Here is a 17,490-nt window from a genome sequence, read left to right as displayed (position 1 = left end):
AATATCGTGATGTCAGCATACAGAAGAAACGAAGACTCCTGGATTGCTGAGGAAACGTCACTGATGAAAATTAAGAAAACAAGCGAACCTAAGACCGAGCACCCTTGGGGGCACCACTACTAGATACCGGAAAAACAAAAGAAGACTGATCATGACAGTTCATGATTGATCATGAACTGCAAAGCAGGACGTATCGAGCAGATAGCAGTGCAGTAAAGCTAGAATATATCAACTTCAACAACCTAGTGCGCAAGCTTCTCGAGCAGTACGGGATGACAGATTACATCAAAGGCTTTGCCCTGATGTCGCAGCATGCAACACAAACTACCACCGTTTGCGTGACGGGCCTAAAAACTTGCATCACAAAGCTGACAACGTAAGGTTGGTGGTCGTTGATCGGCCTGAAATAAAGCAATGCTGATTTGGAACAAGAAAATTTTTTTTCAACAAGAACATAATCGTTTATAGTGCCCCGGAACAATCCTAAGGTCTGAGTGCTGGCGCACGGGTAAAAAAATACGAATACAGGAAATAAAACAAGCAATAGAAAACAAATTATAAAAAGAAACAGCTTACTATCAAGAAAGTCCAAGGTGAATTCACAACAGAAAGACGGAGAAAAAAGTCACAGGCCTGCGCGGCACACGCAGCACAGTCACAGCGTAAGCTGGTGGAGTGGCTCAAGGTAGTTCAAGTTTGGGCACCACGCACAACAGGGTCTTCGCGGCAGTTTTTTAGCCTCATTTTGACGAGAGTGATCTGAACTGTCTGCCTGGCTTCGACGGCAAGCTGCGGCTTGTAATGCTCTCTGCACAGCAGTCTGCTGAGCCCGATCAAGCCTTAGAACTGCAACTTACATGTCGGGCATGCCGCCTTTGCAGGCACCTTAACTAGATGGCGCCACCATACTGGAGGAGGCTCGGCAGCGAGTTGATTGCGCGCCTCGTCCGAATCGAATATCGTCGTCTGCGCCTGCGGACGCTGCGTGTGCAGGCATCTTACCTAGATGGCGCCACCATACAGGCGGAGGCTCGAGTCGTCTCCCCCTGCGTGCTTGCCTTATATATGGATATTTTTCGCGGCCCGATTACAAGCGCTTGCGCGGCTCAGTGGTAGAGTACCTGGCTCCCACGCCTGTTCGATCCCGGCGGGAATCGGGTACTTTTTTCGCGTTTCCGACGATAGTGGTTACGCGGCGGACGCCGCCGGCGGCGGCATCATCGCGACCCGAAACAGCTATTGGAATGAGCCCATAACAGCTTATGCTGTAGAACACGAACAATGCATGAGGCAATAAAAATTAATCCAGCCTTTAAATTATGTGCCCAGGAAGCACCAGGAGGTTTTAGTACTGGTGCACAGGAAATCTAAGGAAAATAATATGTACATATTAAAAAAAAAGGATACAAAGGCACGGGGATGTGAGGCAAGAAAATCAAAGAAAAAGATGTATGTAAAGAAAAGCCATTTGGGCATAATATTAGCACACAATAAAGGACATGGAAAGTTGCGAAAACAAGCTCTTGTCTACCCACAAAGGCTTGGTGAACCAAAAAGGAACAGAAGATTAGCGAGCAAGTACAATGAAAAAGAAAAATGTACAGCTAAAGTTACAAACGTGAGGGAAAGTGAATATATAAAGGGGGAAACGATTCATGCAAAATACGTGTAAATGCAATGCACCAAGCACAATAAATGTACGAGGCAAAAAAAAAAAAAAAAAAACGAAAGACACTGGAACATTAGACATATCGCCAGGCAAGCTGACAATGTATGAATCACGCGGCAAAAGATATCACGTACTTATACCTAGTAAAACAAGCCCACGACAATACGAAGCTGAACAGAACGACGAAAACGACTGATATCCAGATCAGCGAAATATATATTGCATGTACAGATTTTGAATTCCATACAGCTAGTGCACAATGTTTACTGTGACAAGCCGGCACGAAGAATGGTCGGGGTTCCCTTGTGACATTTCTGCGGAATCCGAAGCGCGACATAATTATGTAGCTCAGCGCAGTTCAGGTTTCCGTGAACGAGCTTATACAAGGTCTGCGCGAATACGTGGGCAGGTAAGGGACGGTTGTGAGGGTCAAATGCAAGCCCAATGTCAGCGCTAGGGCGATGGCGGTAAATTGCTACGAACGGGATAATAATAATAGTCATAATAAATAATTTATTTCGATCACTCATTTATTTATCGTGCCCAGGAACAACCATGAGGTCTAAGTACTGGCGCACGCATACCTAAAAAAAAAGTAATAATATTTTTTATAAGTCGCGCGAGCTGTGTTGCAGTTGTCCTTATTACACTTCAATTTAATTGTTGCCGTGCAAGTAGCCCACAGAAATTAGCCTTGTGTACCGAGGCCAAATTGGCCCATCTGTGTACAGGCAATTTTTTTTTAATTGCGCGGTATAAAACAGCAGGTGGTTCTATTCGCAGTTCGAGGAATAGCACAAAGAAAAAAAAAGGAAACCATAGCGCGAGCGCTATTGTGAATAATCCGCAAAACGAATAACGCTTCGTTACTTTTGTTGGCTAACCGACCAGGAAGTGCTCTCGAAGAGCTCAGAAACGCAGACATGGCAGTTGCACCTGCAGGCGCGAAAACACCGTGTCGAGTCGAGAGACTATTTTTAAAGTTGTCGAAAAAGAACGAAACAAGATTTGGAGCTGGAACTTCGCACACGTACAGCGCACCCCCCCCCCCTCCCTCTCCTCTCTCTCTCTCTGCATACAAAGAAGCATCCTCTTTAAATGTAGAGCAGTTCCAATAATTGACATTTCCGAGTTGAATCTAAAACGAATATTCGAGAAGAAAGCTAACTCCGAATATCGAATCAAATATTTTTTTTCTAATTTCTAAGCAAAGAGAAATATGAAGTCAAACTGAGCAGGCCGGTTCAAGCTTTCCACAAAGGGTGCACATAGCAGAGTGAGAGAGAACCAAAACTATAAAAAAAAAAAAAAAAAAAAAAACGTGACTGCACATGAAGGTTTAGCAACCACCTACAGCTGCATGGCGATGTCATCGTTGAAAAATTTACCGGGTAAGATAACCGATGATAATGATACGGTAGAGTCTTCATATACGGCTCCGGGCTGTAAATTTCAGCTCCAGTGTCGAGACAATACAAACGGCCACATTGTCACGACACACACAATCACGTGCACAACACAGATGGAAAGTGGAGGAGCAACCGACGTTTCTGTCACCTGCAGGCCGGGCTATAGACCAATGCACGCCCGGCGCCTTTGGGTCACGGTCTTTCGTATCTGCTGCACCAGATGATCTCTCGGATAATACATTTCTGCGGAAAATAGGTTCTGTATTATATCAGCTGTGCAGATAAGTCAGTGAACGAGGGTGCAGAGTCAACGACGAGGCCTTTGCCTTTGTTTTGCAACAAGAGCGGCGGTCCCATACCACCGGAAGTCGTCGATAAGTGGATCTCTCCCCCCCCCCCCCCCTCCTCTACGGACAACTGAGGCTACAGCGATAAGTGTCGGCCGTCTGGACGGCGCCGTCTTCACCAACGTCGCTGATAAGAGGCCCCGATATCGCAGCCGCCGAGGCTCGGTTGGCAAGGAAATAAGGGGGGGAGCGAGAAATAGCCTGCCAGCTGCGCGTCCAGGGAAGACCAGGCAAGTTTATGCGCACGGTCGACCTCAAAAGTTTACGGACAACGCGATTTGACAAACAGGCCGAACATTTCCAGCAGCCGAATCTTTTTTCTTCTTTATTTGGCTTTCAAAAGATCATACAAGAAGCACGAACACTTTTCCGACACGTAGACGGAGGTTAGTGGTAGGTCCGAGTGGTAATTAGAAATTAGGGTAACTCGATGGGGATATAATGGCAACATGGACATAACCAAAGATATAACCATTAGAAACAACGTTATACAATAAGATACACGTAAAAAATGCCAATAAGCAACTTCAATTTTCAGCGTACTATACTACATGCAAACATAATGTTGTACGAGCGAGAAACATGAGGATCGGAGAGGCTAGCTTTTTTTTTTTTTTTTTAGTCACAACGATACGAAGTAACCGACAATTAAACAGAAAGCGTCAAAAAATAAACTGTTATGTTTAAATGAAACGTAGGAATAACCAGGCAAAAAGAACTGACAGTAGACGAAAAAACTTGCCCCAGGCGGGATCGAAGCAACATGTTCTGCATTGCACCTGCGATTCTGTACCGATTGAACTATCGCGGCTGCAATCCTCTCGCTCGTGCACTCGTGAGTGTTGCACGGCTTTACTGACTGCCGTCCCAAACTGCTCAGAAATACATCATCATCAGCCTATATTTATGTCCACTGCAGGACGAAGGCCTCTCCCTGCGATCTCCAATTACCCCTGTCTTGCGCTAACTGATTCCAACGCCTTGCGCCTGCAAATTTCCTAACTTCATCACCCCACCTAGTTTTCTGCCGTCCTCGACTGCGCTTCCCTTCTCTTGGTATCCATTCTGTAACTCTAATGGTCCACCGGTTATCCATCTTACGCATTACATGGCCTGCCCAGCTCCATTTTTCCTTCTTAATGTCAACTAGAATATCGGCTATCTCCGTTAGCTCCCTGATCCACACCGCTCTCTTCCGGTCTCTTTAACGTTACACCTAAATACAACGCTTTCCCAAATACAGCGGTCCGTTAAGTTTTACGGTTGAATCTTCACGTACAGGGGCATGCTGACTAAGCGCAACGCCTTGACAATGCGGCGAACAGCATATACGCAGGTGAAATTGTTACGAGATGTACAAATGAGCGCTTCGCAAAGCGTACTACAAACACGAAAAAAAAAAAAAAAAGAAAGTCAGGCGAAATACGGGCTTTTCTAGCAGTGCAGTTCGGCCGTCAACGACATTATGATGAAGCAGCTCACAACCGCAACAATTTGGGCCTGTTGGCATTCCACGGCAACAGATTTTGAATAGCGCAAGCACGTGAGAAGAATACAAGGAAAGACAGAGCGCTAACTTCTAACAAAAAAGATGAGCTTTTTTTTTTCTTGGAAGTCGTAGCACTCAGTCTTTCCTGTATTCTTCTCAAGTACTTGGGCTATTCAAAATCCTTTACGATGAAGCAGCCTTTGTATTGGAAAGAAAAATACAGTCTATCACACGAAATAATGGAGGCGGAAATGATTGGCAGCCCAGGCTCACGGAACAGTGCAGGTCGCCCTCTGTTGTGTTAACAACAGAAGGATTGGTGGTTCCTCCGCCGTGCGCAGACTTCAGACAGGTGTATTTTTCATTGTCTGCGACTGACGTGCAGATACTTTGCACAAGTCCGGTTACGTGTGTTCCGTCCGCGTTTCTTTCAAACAAGTCCTTTTCCTGAAAGTCATCGCTACATTGTCTCACCCTCCCTATGTCTCCGTATATATACAGGTGTCCCAGCTATTACGTTCGCAGGTAATGTGCTGCAGAACACATACAGAGCAGAGGGCGTGCAGCCACTTAACGCGGAATAGAAACAGTGGCTGTGCGCCTATTAACTGGCAGAATTGCACTCGACTTGATTGACGATTGCCTATATGATGGCTGAAGTGCTCTCGAGCTACGAACAAAAGCACTGTTCATTATTACTACGTTTGGAGACACGCAGAAGCAGACAAAAAGGACAACGAAAAAAAGTAAGCGCCCTGGAAAATGCCACACGAATGGGCACAATGCCTGTCTAAATATTCAGGACGGGGGGATGTAACGTAGAAAGCAAATAAAATTGAAGGAACGATGGAAGGGAAAGAGGGCAAATAACATTCCAACAAAGCTTACAACAGCACTGCAGTGCTGTAATGATGGTTTTCTTCACTGAAGGAAACATTAGTAAGAAAAAAAAAATTGAACATAGATATCACATTTTATGAAATCGTGTATAAAAACCTGTATGTTCCCGTACGAACTCATATGATCATCGGAATTTAATGTGGAGCATGATTCTTTTTTAATACGGCACTGCCGCGGATCGCACTAAGTAAAAAAGTTGCATAAGCAGTATGCCGATGTCAAGCATGGGTAAGCATCGGGCTATCATGCTGAAGGACATGTGTGTGAAACCCCCTTTCAAACAATTCATGCATTGTTTGTTTTCCTTCTTTTTTTGAGCGACAGCTCAAACTCAGCAAGACAGCCGACGACATACCAAACCCCGGTCATTTAGGTGAAGAAAGTTTCGTTTTAAAATAGTACTTACAACTTGCTGGAACAGTATGCGCAGCAGGCTAATGTGACTACCAATTACGTAAGCGGAACTATAAAAATAAGAGGCGTCAGTCTAAAGATAAGTTTCCTTTGTTTTTTTTTTCCTGGCCCACTATACCGATAAGCGTGGCAACTGCAGGACGAAAACCGAATATTTCCTTTAAACCAGGCGCAGCAGGAAATTGCTCCAGTGTGCATCTTGAACACTTTACAGCTATCTACACTAACAGGGAAACTAAGGAGAAAACTAGGTTTAGCTTAATACGTAAATTGCCCTTTTAAAATACCAAGAAAGCCACAAATACCATGAGAAGTCGAAAAAAGAAGCAAACCGAAACTACCGGTGGCGACGCCGCCTCGAACTTCCAGCACCAGCTCATCATGACGTCACACATTTTAATGACGTCTGCTCGAGCCTAGTTAACTTACTAGCGGTAAATATTCACTACATTGTATTCTAAATTGCTCAAAGACTGAACTTAGCAAGTGTCGAGAACTTTCACTGTAACAGAAATAGCCCAAATAGAAAAAAAATATATATATATATTCCGGTTCGCGACGTCACCGATGCATACCGGCGAAGGGTTTTTAGCACGAAATTAAAATTCAGCCATCATAGAAAAAAAAGCAAAAAAATATTCTCGGATTTAACGTCCAGAAGGCGAGTCGAATGGGCCTGATATTTCACAGATAGTCACGCAATGACTTTACTCGGGGCATTGCGTAGACCAACTGCATTTATTGAAAGAAAACCAATTATTGTATACCGACAGCGATTCCAATCGTCTGCCAACATTTCTATCCGTTTCGGCCACGTATATGCTGCGCTTCTCTGATGGTTAGCTTACCAGGACATTCAACCTTCGCGACGATTGAGCCATCTTTGCAAGTGCGTCGCCCTACTCTGCATTCAACGCATCATTGTCTGTAGGTTTTGGCCTGACCTGCGCGCAGTTTTCTACCGCGAAACTGTAGTACTGAAGACGTACCGGTGCCGTGGGCTAGTCGGTTAATCATAATGGAATATGGCAGCGCAATTCGAGACAAGGACGTAACACCGAGTGGACACAGACTGGACAGCGCTCGTGTTCACTCTGTTACGCCCTATTAGCACCCATCGTAGTACTCAGACCTATGCCGGAACAGACGTCTCTAGCAAGCTCATGTGACACTGTGCGGAACTAGAATTTGCTAGACGCGTTCTTAGGCTGTACGATTCTGTGAGAAGAAAAAGAAGCGAATAGTCTTCAAGAAGTCATGCCACCGCCTAAACCATTGTTCACGGAGGAGAAGCACAGCCCGACAAAAGAAAAAAAAAAATGCGGTACGATTTCTAAACACTCCGGTTGAACGCAGCCCGCACGGTGTGCTTCGTCAGCAGAGGGTTTAGCGACCGACGCGTACATAGACAGCCAACACAAATTGGTCACGCTGCACAAAAACGTTGCTTCCGGGTCGAGGAACAAATTGGGGCGCGCAACATCCAACCCACACAAGGCACACGTTCCACGCACATATTGTACCCGTGCGACATCGGCTTCGCTCAACGGAAATATCGAATCGTACAGATGACTACCGGCATGACAGCGTTTGTAAACGGTGCTTCTCGCTTCTAAAGCGTCGTCCTTGATTCCTCTAACAGGCCTACTTTCACAACCTGGTGGACCTGGCCCAGAGTTTGCAGTAACACTGCGTGTAGTACGACTCGATCAGTCCGAAAGATTGATTCCATTCCCAAATATTTCTACTGCCGGAGTAAAGCTCACCTTAACCTTTCTGTCATCTTGAAAGGCGCTGTCTCAAATGATCCGCTGACAGTCTCTTTCCGCGTAGGCGGTCTCTCAGAAGAATAGCCGCGTTCTGACGTGCAAGCTTCTGCCTCGGTTGGTTTATCACTTTCAATGTGATCGCGCAACTTTAAAATTTTGTTTGTTCTTTCCCTTTCTCGTTTCTCTTGACCGAGCAAAGCCGCGAGCAGTATCCAGCGATGCGAATGCCCGCAGCTATCGCCATACGATGAAACACGAACTACAGAGCAAGCAGCGACCATCGATACGGAGGCGGTCGGAGGAGCGACCACGCATCGACGCATGCGCAGTTATCTCGTCGCAAACACGGTGACGAAGCCCAGTGAAACGCGCAGCTTTATCGGGCAGGGTGACTCATGCTTTGCGATGCCGGGCAAGTGTTTTTTAGTGCAGCCTCTCTACTCCACCTTACAGCTGCTGTTTCCGATACTTCACCGAAGACGTGCAAGTATGCGCGTTGGACCTCGACCGAATACTTTTACTTCCGCGTGACGTAAAGTCGTGACGCAACGTCGTTTAGCGGTTTGACGCATAGTTCTTTTTCTAAAAAAAAAAAAGGAAAATCCCTAGAGGGGAAATCAGGCGTTGATATCGTTTAGCTACCAGGGCAATTATGAATAGCACATAGACTTGTCTAATCTTCGGGCTTGCCGATTCAGACAATGGAGGAAGGAAATAACCTAGCAGGAAGCATTATCACCATCAATTGCGTCACGCTATTTTATTTTTTATTTAGAAAGACCTCACAGGCCTACGAAGAGGCATATGGTGAGGGTGGGGGGGGGGGGGGGGGGTAGCGTATGTTACAATACAATTGGTAAAAAGATATCGATGCTAGAAGGAATCAAACATTGGTACAAAACGAAGAAACTTGCATATAACAAAAACCAGACAGATCTAAAGAAAAAGAAGAAGAAATGAACAGATAAGCATTCCATAAAAGCAGCAAGAAGTGAAAAAAAAAAAGTTACATTACACCTTACATAGTTACAAAGTTCCAAAAAGAGAAAAAGAAGAAAAAAAATACAAAAATGAAAAAAATAACAACACAGGCACAACGCGTGACAATGCATTGGAAATGTAAACGTAATCGGATTGATAAGTAACCACGCTTTCGCAGGCCAAGTCTCCGTGAAACAATCCTCTTCGCCTTATTTCTCTCTCACACACACAAAGTCGGCCCAACACGTGATCCTGCTCTCGGCGGTCTCGGCCGACGCTTCCTAGATAGCATAAGGCCTGTGCAATCCATGAAGTCATGATAATAGGGGCCGACTGTCATAGAATCTAACGGGGATGCTCCCGAGCAGTCCGCGGTGATTTTGACGTCGCCACTTTCATCACGCCGGGTTTGGAAATGAAAACTTTGGGCCTATAGCAGCATGGCGTCACAAAGGAGAATGCACAGGCATTTCGCTATCTAGCTGGAGTTGTGCTGGTGCTTGATTCCCAGTATAGTTTGAATCGACGCGCACTATAGTTCGAGGGTGCTTTGCCAACCGTTCTGTGCGCATTGACTCCCGATATGGTCGTGCAACGTTCGGTCGGTGACTGCAACGCATGCATTTACCGTCTTCGTTGCATCGAACGAGAGCGGCAGCTGCACTTTGCCGGCGCACCCGCTGTCTTTGCGGACGAGCATGTGCTGTGCGCGGCGGTGGAAGACACTAAAGCTTACCGCGACGTGATCAAGTAAGTGTAAGTCGAATTTTAATGGCTTCACTTTTGTTACGTAATTGCTACGCCCTAGTTATTACAACGGAGCTGCATATATATGTCTACAGCCCCATAAAATTTTCAATGTCCGTGCCTCGAAGCTCCCGCGCCCTCTATGAGGAGACGCAGCAAACCAGTAAGGCATGTGCTGACGCCTAGCGTAGCAAGAGGAAAGCTGGGAAACTGGCAGCGAGTAGCAGCGAAGATGGTGCCCGAGATGCTGCTCGTAAGCGGTGGGTGCGACAGGAAGCTGGTACCACGCCAGTAGACTGGACGAGCACAAGCGAGCGTATGCGAAATTTCCGAGGGACTTTCTGGACAGACATTTCAGGTCCAGTTGCGCGGTGTGCGACAGACTGTGGTTCAAGAACGACCTGATGGTGATTGGTGACGTTCGAGATGTGGCGAAGCATGAACGTGATGCGGTTTTGACAGCTACCCCAGCTCCTGACTTAGCGCAGCTGCTCGGTTTCGCTACGTCGAGGGAGCGCTAACGGCCGTAGCGTGCATCGATCATTTGGTGGGACGGTTGCTAACAAGCGACCTGCTGCATTACTGCGCCTGCGCAAAGAACCGAATAGGCAGTTATTATGTTGTGTACGCTGGTATAGGGAGGCCGCGTGTAGCGCGTACTGCCGAAGACCAGCTCCATTGGTAGCCCACATTCACAGAGTGGAATAGCAGCGATCCTTTTCTTCTTCCATGATATCATTTGTGTGCGAAGTAACGTGGGGTGTATCGCCTCAGTGATTTGACGTATATGGTTTCCTGCTGAAATTGGTAGAGGTAAGACCAGCGTTGCCATCATTCTGCCACCACGGAAATGATGGACAGTACATGGATTTGTCTTAATATTCTTGTTTGTGGCTTCAGACGCCTTACGTGAGTTATTTATCGCGCTTTATCTTTCTAAATTCAATACCTTTTCTGAAACAGTACCATTTTATACGCATGAAAGCAATGATTACGCACACGCGTAATCATTGCCAACTGTTGCCTTTACAGCGCCATATATTATTTGAAATACTCAATCTGCAAAGTCTCAGGCTCATTTGAAGCAACAAAGGCAAAGTTTAGGCAAATCCATGTAGTAACCATTTTTCCCATGCTGTCAGAACCACCATGCTTGTAGCTCGCACTAGGGCCACAGTTCCCGCTAGTAATTTTTTGTAGGAACCTCAACGGTAAATCATGGCCTCCAAAATTGAAGAAGCGGCACCGAATCTCTGAGGCCATTTTGCGACGGGCATCTTTCCAACGCATTCGGAACGAGAAGACGTGAAGATAACGCTGATGAGAGAAGAGAAATTCGGTTCGCCACATACGCTTCCGCGCTTCAGCAAGCAGTGAAAGCCATGGTTCCAAGATGAGGCCCGTGGAAGAATTAGAGGATGGGATCGGGGGAGGGGGGGACCATAGCTGTAGAAGTTTCATCGAGCACTGCAATGAAAGAGGTCGACTAGTTAGGAAAGGGCTGCTGCGACGCGTAACCCTTCGTATAGGGAGTCTGTATACTGCTATCACTCCTTATCCGAGAGTGTGTTCCGGCTGTGAATGATTCTGACGGTCCAATTAGGACAAGAGGTCATATCTTGCTAGGTGACAACGGAACACTTCATTAGCTGCGGGCACCTTTACCATAGGCGACCAGTTATCTTTATGATGGTGCTGAGCCCGTGATGATGATGATACATTGATTTCTACTGACACCCATTTAAACTGCAGAGGCGACATCTAGTCATCTGTGTGAGCACGTACGTGTTACCGTTTCATAATCTAGCATTCTGCCCATCTCTGCCTTATCTCTTAAATATATCTACGCCTGTGATGATCCAACCCTCAGCCCTTTCTTTTTTTCCCACCAATACTCACCCGCTGAACAAGAGTAGGTTGACTCGAGCCACGAGTGGCACTGGTAGCGCTGAACTCGCCACCACCCCCCGACCCAACCGCCTACAAGCAAGGGTGTTACGTCATGTGGACACGTGATACAGGTATGCTAGGCGGTCTAAGTGGGCGACCCAGTCCGCGCCAAAACTTTCCGTTTCGGTTCATCTATTTGCAGTGACCGCCGCCGCTGAGTCAGCCGATAAGACACTGATATACAAGCCGAGCGCGTGACCCTCTGTTCCCGAGCAGTCTCGCAGACAAAAAGAAAGAAGATACGATATAGCCAAAACATACCGGGGATAGGTAAATACTTGGGCCTGTTGATACGACATGATTGAATGTATACAGCACGCGAACGCGGGAGCAGACGATAAAGAGGCCCTGCAGACGACAAACAACGCTCGAAGGAAACTCTGGTCAATACGGGACAAACAGCATGAATGGCCACGCGCTTTCAGCCGTGAAAGTCAGGAAACGAGGCATGGACGCTTCAATGGAGAGCGCTTGGAAAGTGCAATTTTCGATGGTCGGTCGGCGTTCAAACGTGACCTTCACGACTCAGCGAGAGCACGCCTTTTTGTTGCTGTTGTTGTTGTTATCTTTGAGATGTTGCACGGTTTCACAAGAAGGACGCCTAGACGGGTCCTGTACAACCTGACGCACTAGCACAATACAATCGTCGTAACCAATCAATTAACTATTCGATGAAGCTGCTAGTAGAGTTAAAAAAAGCTTTCGTTGACTAACTGCTGAGAAAGACATCGTAACACACGCAGGGTAAAAGCATATCATAAAATTCATCAACATCTCACAGCCAACCAACCAACCACATCTGTCTGTCTGTCTGTCTTACCTGCCTGTCAAGCCAACCTGGCAACCAAGAATAATCTTTCTACAAAGGCACAAGACAGCGTAGAAAGATGCAGAAAAGACAACTCAGCAAAAAAATGAATTATGGGGTTTCACGGTGCCAAAACAACGATCTGATTATGAGGCACGCCACAGTGGGGGACTCCGGAATAATTTGGACCAACTGGGGTCCTTTAACGTGCACCTAAATCCAAGTACACCGATGTTTTTCGCATTTCGCCCCCATCGAAATGCGACCGCCGTGGCCGGGATTCGATCCCAGCGACCTCGCCCTGAGCAGCCCATTACAATAGCCACTAAGCAACCACGGCAGGTGACAACTCAGCACAGCATACAGCGAACGCACTGAAGATGCAGATCACGATCTCACTGCGTATATATGAGATCGCATCATGTAGGCTCCAGATCTTAAACCCGAAAATGTGCAGTACGCATGCGCACTGTGGACATCGTATGGCGCGGATTGTGCAATGCTGAGACATACGTACACGCCGCACTAAACCTTTCTTCTTACGTGTCACGTGGCTGCGCCGACGTAGCGAAATAACCGTTATAACGAAAGAACTGCGGCTTCCTATCGGTTTCGTGCGAGTCTGCGACACAGAAATAACCGCAGCCCAACCGTATGTCAAGCGCCGAGTACGGTCTCGCCAATAGAGAGAGACACGGAGCTTCCAACAACGAAGAAACAAAAACACAAACGAAATGCGCCCGCCCCGTCGGGGTCAGGCTTCCTTGTCCGCCTTTTCCTCCACGCCTCGTCCCCGTCTGAGTCAGCGTCGGCCTGAGCCATTTCTCACGACGAAATATGGTCAGTGACGGCAGCTGTCAGCCGCTCGGTTTGCACCGTTCAAGGACGCGAGCGCTGCTTCCTGGGAGGAATCTCTGTGGCGCCCCAAAGCCCGCGATCAGCTCAAAACAGAGCACCACTGTCACGGTGGTTGGCGAGGTTTCAGCTCCCAAGCCCAGGAAGCAAAACCCGCACCAGAGATCGTTTTTTTTATTATTATTATTATCCAGATTTCCACCGAACAAGTAATGACGTCCTGCTGCAGCGGACATGTTTTGGTGCATTGTTTGGTGGACCGCTGGCAAGCCGGGCTATCGACCCCAGAAAGCGTTGCACCTCAATAAAGTACTCGAAAGAGACATGGGACATTCCATTAGAACGTGCTACACCATGATACGCAAGCATTGCGGTTCAGATTGACATATGTCTCGTGCTTGTATTACTTAATAAGAGAGTCCAACACTGTAGGCCGAGCCCCGGCCGATAACATGACAGCGCACAAAAAAAAAAAAAAAGAAGAAACACGGAAATTTATTTCGGGAGAGGAGGAAAGACGTGCTGCGATCTCGTATCTTCTCATTCAGTGTTCTGTATTCAAGCCCTTTACTGCTCAGTATGTGCACAACTAGCTGACCTTTCTGCGTTGCATCAATCCTGCCTTCTTTTTTTTTCTTTTTGTTATGCAAGCTCTATCGATATATCAAAGACAGCTTCACAAAGACAGGTTATCGCGCATCCCTCGCACAATGCACCTGCCAATCTTTCACTGGACGCACTACCCTCGTCAAAGCATCACCCATTGAAATGTCCACCAAAGGTTGAATAGTGAAACTTTATTCAGCATATGTTATTAGCTTTATGAATAAAGTTAAGCAATAAAGAATAAATGTAGATATGGTTGTTACGAGACCACCAATCTAGCCCTTCATTTTTGCGTGTTTATTCTTTCTTTGTTTGGTCACTGCTTCTCCTTTAAAGCCACATTCAATAAAATGTCACTTTGGCAAAGTTGGTTATAGAGAGATAGGTACATTACTTAAATAGTCTTCGCTGACTTGTATAGGGCTGGAAATTATATCATTTTCGTATGAACAGCCTCTGTATACAGCACTTCAGCAGACGACGGGTGCCCCTGGTGGTCGGCGGATGTGACGTAAATCCCAGCCCCATCGGCTCCGAGATTTTCAACACGCCGCGGGCGCTGCCCAGTCACGGAGGCCATGCCGAGCAGCCGAGCTCGGTGGCAACGTCTTGGGATTGCGACATTTTCGGCATGCGGCTGACGGTATATCTTTTTTTTTCTCATTTTTTTTTAAAGTGTCGCTATCAAAAGCGTGTATTTTGACGAGCTCGTCGTGAGGCACCCACCCGTGTTTAAACGTAAAATTATGCACACAGGCTCCTCTATATCTATACTCTCTGACCTAGGATTTTTACTCGGTACAAAATTGCGTTGGAGTTAGCGTTTACGGCAGTTTATCAAAGCTTCAAAGCAAGGCATTCTTTGCCTTACCGGGGCTGGCGCGGCTGCAGGGCCGCTCAATATCTCGGAGGATATATATATATATATATATATATATATATACACGAAGCGTATGTGTGCTTACAATGCAGGTGCCAACAAACAGGCTTATATAAACGACGTATGCTGACAGCCAACGTAGTGCGAGTAAACGAACCTCCAGTTCTGCGCGAAAAAACAAGAAAATCCCGCACATAAGCGGGGGCATACACTGTCGGTCCACAGGCACTTCTCAAGCAGACGAGTATCTTAACGGAATAGCGCATTACATTCAGCGGCTTCTTTGAATTTGCTTGATTCGCTTTTGCTTTAGCCATTCGGTATGTGTCGCCGAGTGTGTGTCCGTTATTGGCTGACGCTCACCGAATTTGTACACGCCACTTTAACACAAGGAGAATTTAAGCTTTAAATGTATTAACAAGGCGTGCAAATTTCCGCGCCGCAAATCTGAGGCAGCTACAAGGAGTTTCGTGTCGTGCTATCGCGCTCAGTATGAGCTAAGGCTGCGCAAACACTTTGCCGCGTTCTTTCCGCGTTGTTGTTCATACTGAGCGCGATTAGTACATACTAAACGTTTGAAACAACAGCCAGAAAGGAATGTATCATGCGTAAATAAACTTCCGCATTCTGATCGCAACAATGACTGAATTATTTAGCGTGCCTCCCTCAATACACAGTCAGTTCGGCTGCCACACAACCCCCCTGCCACTCCTCCCTTGAAAAGGAAAAAAAAAAAAAAGAAAAAGCTACCTGCCTTTGGGTTGGGTAGAATTTTGGTGAGATTGGAGTTCGAATGAGCGCGGCTGAGTGAAATTTTATAGCCAGTGCGAGTGAGACGTAAGCAAAAAAAAAAAAAAAAAAGAAAAACGTTGCGCGAGGTAAGTCTGAAGGAGTTCCGTTTATTTCGCCGACCTACGCTAGGGGACGCTTTGAGACGCTTTCGACTAGGGAGCCTACATGCAACGCCGTTTAAACGGCGTTGCATGTAGGCACCCTACTTTCGACTACATGCAAGCACTTGCATGTAGGCTCCCTACTTTCGGCTGGAAGCCAGTGCTCGCGGTAGCAATTCGAAACACCCGCCCGCTGCAAGGCCAAAACGCCGCGCACAGCGTCGCAGAGCCACTTCGGTCCATCTTCGGAAAGACGTGTGTGTCGCGGCGGACGAACAGCGACGTACGCAAAACCCAAAGTGCGCAGTGGTCCGACCCTGTCACGTGACCATAGTGGCACTCGTCTGATGCGCTCCGGACAATGCACAAGAGGCCGTGCAACTCGCTCGACGGCAGTTTGCCCCAATGCGGTGCAATCGACGACGTCTCCGTTGAAGGTCATGGGACAAAGTAAAAGAGAGGGGGTCGTCGCGAAGATGGGGAGGGAGAAGAGTGAATTAACAATACCTTGGTTTGGGCGAGTTGGTTCATCTTGACTCGATGCGAGTCAATTAAATGACGAAGACTTTTTCATCCGCACGAAAGTATACAGCTCGAATCGACGACAAAAACCCGTGCGGTTTCCTCGGAATGAAAGCTTAATTAGCTGTTAACGAAACTCGGTACAGACATCTTTCGGTGGCAATCGAATAGGAAATTCAGCTTATCGCTCGAGGCTGGTGTAAATGGTGCGGCGGGCGCGAGTTGAAGGCCGACGGCAGCGAAATATAGCATGGCGTGAAAAAAATTTAGTGCCAGCGTACGCTGTAAGGAAAGTTTGTACCCTTTGTAACTTATCTTATCCCCAAAACAAAAATAATCTGTCCTGTGTGCCTTTCCTTTCATTGAGGTCACGAAAGGCATGGGCGTGTAAGCGTCAGATAGCGTTCTCGATAGACAAGAAGAGCAGAGTGTTAACTACAGTGAAGAAATAAAATGCATCTTAGATAACGATTATTATTTGTGGACCAAATAAGCGACTAAGCATGTATTTAGTTCTTTCTTTATTTATTCATTATTATTTTTTTCTAATGGTACGAGCAAAGAAGACTTTGAGAAAACATTACAGTGAGTTATGTCGAACGAGTGAATTATATTAGTTACCTGAATTTGAGAAGTTCGTAGTAGCCAGAAACGACAGTCGCATGACCGAGGAAATAATTGAATCGAACTAAAGAAAGAAAAAAAAAACTGAAATAAAGATGCGTTATCTGTATGGTTTAGAAAAAGGAAATGGCGTACCTATCATTAGACACGCGACTGAAGCGCTCATTTCTGGCGCGCATATGCGTCGTGGAGTGCGATCTACTGGCGCCTCCCTTCCTGTGACTTGGACGAGGCTTTCGAGAGTATTTAAACGCCTGTCTGGTCGAAACAATAAATCGGTTGTCAGTGAAAGCTACATTATGACGTGTGGCCCGTACCATGCCCAACCCCAGAAATATATATTCCAAAAAAAAAAAGAAGAGGGGAAAAATAAAAAAAAAATCTCTAAACAGCGCGAGCAACGGGACAATTAAAGAGATACAGTCTGCCCTGTCCCGTTCCTTGCGCTGGTTTCCGTTCTAAATACCACGTATACCAATTATCCCCCGCAGCCCGCTCATAATAAAGTATCGTCTCTCAACCTGCCTTTACATCGCCATCACCATTAGCGCCGTTCCGGCCACTCCTCGCCGGCGCAGTTTTTTCGCGCTGCCAAGCGACAACGAACGCATTCCAAAACTCACGCGG

At 46.6% G+C, this 17,490-nt stretch overlaps 1 protein-coding gene across 2 annotated transcripts in view; it reads right to left on the bottom strand.

The window, feature by feature from the left end:
- LOC119465217 (dual specificity protein phosphatase 8) overlaps nucleotides 1-17,490 on the bottom strand; it is a 100,830-nt gene that overhangs the window by 49,621 nt on the left and 33,719 nt on the right. Inside the window, exon 1 of one of the 2 annotated variants that reach the window (XM_037726011.2) lies at nucleotides 7,995-8,245. The exons of the other annotated variant lie outside the window; for it this stretch is intronic. The gene's annotated coding sequence lies outside the window, so the exon portion shown is untranslated. Of the gene's footprint in view, nucleotides 1-7,994; nucleotides 8,246-17,490 lie in introns of those variants that run through there. 2 annotated transcript variants of the gene reach the window in all.

The sequence above is a fragment of the Dermacentor silvarum genome, chromosome 9 (assembly GCF_013339745.2).
Source record: "Dermacentor silvarum isolate Dsil-2018 chromosome 9, BIME_Dsil_1.4, whole genome shotgun sequence".
Taxonomy (NCBI): domain Eukaryota; kingdom Metazoa; phylum Arthropoda; class Arachnida; order Ixodida; family Ixodidae; genus Dermacentor; species Dermacentor silvarum.
This window is presented reverse-complemented; position numbering and strand designations above follow the sequence as displayed.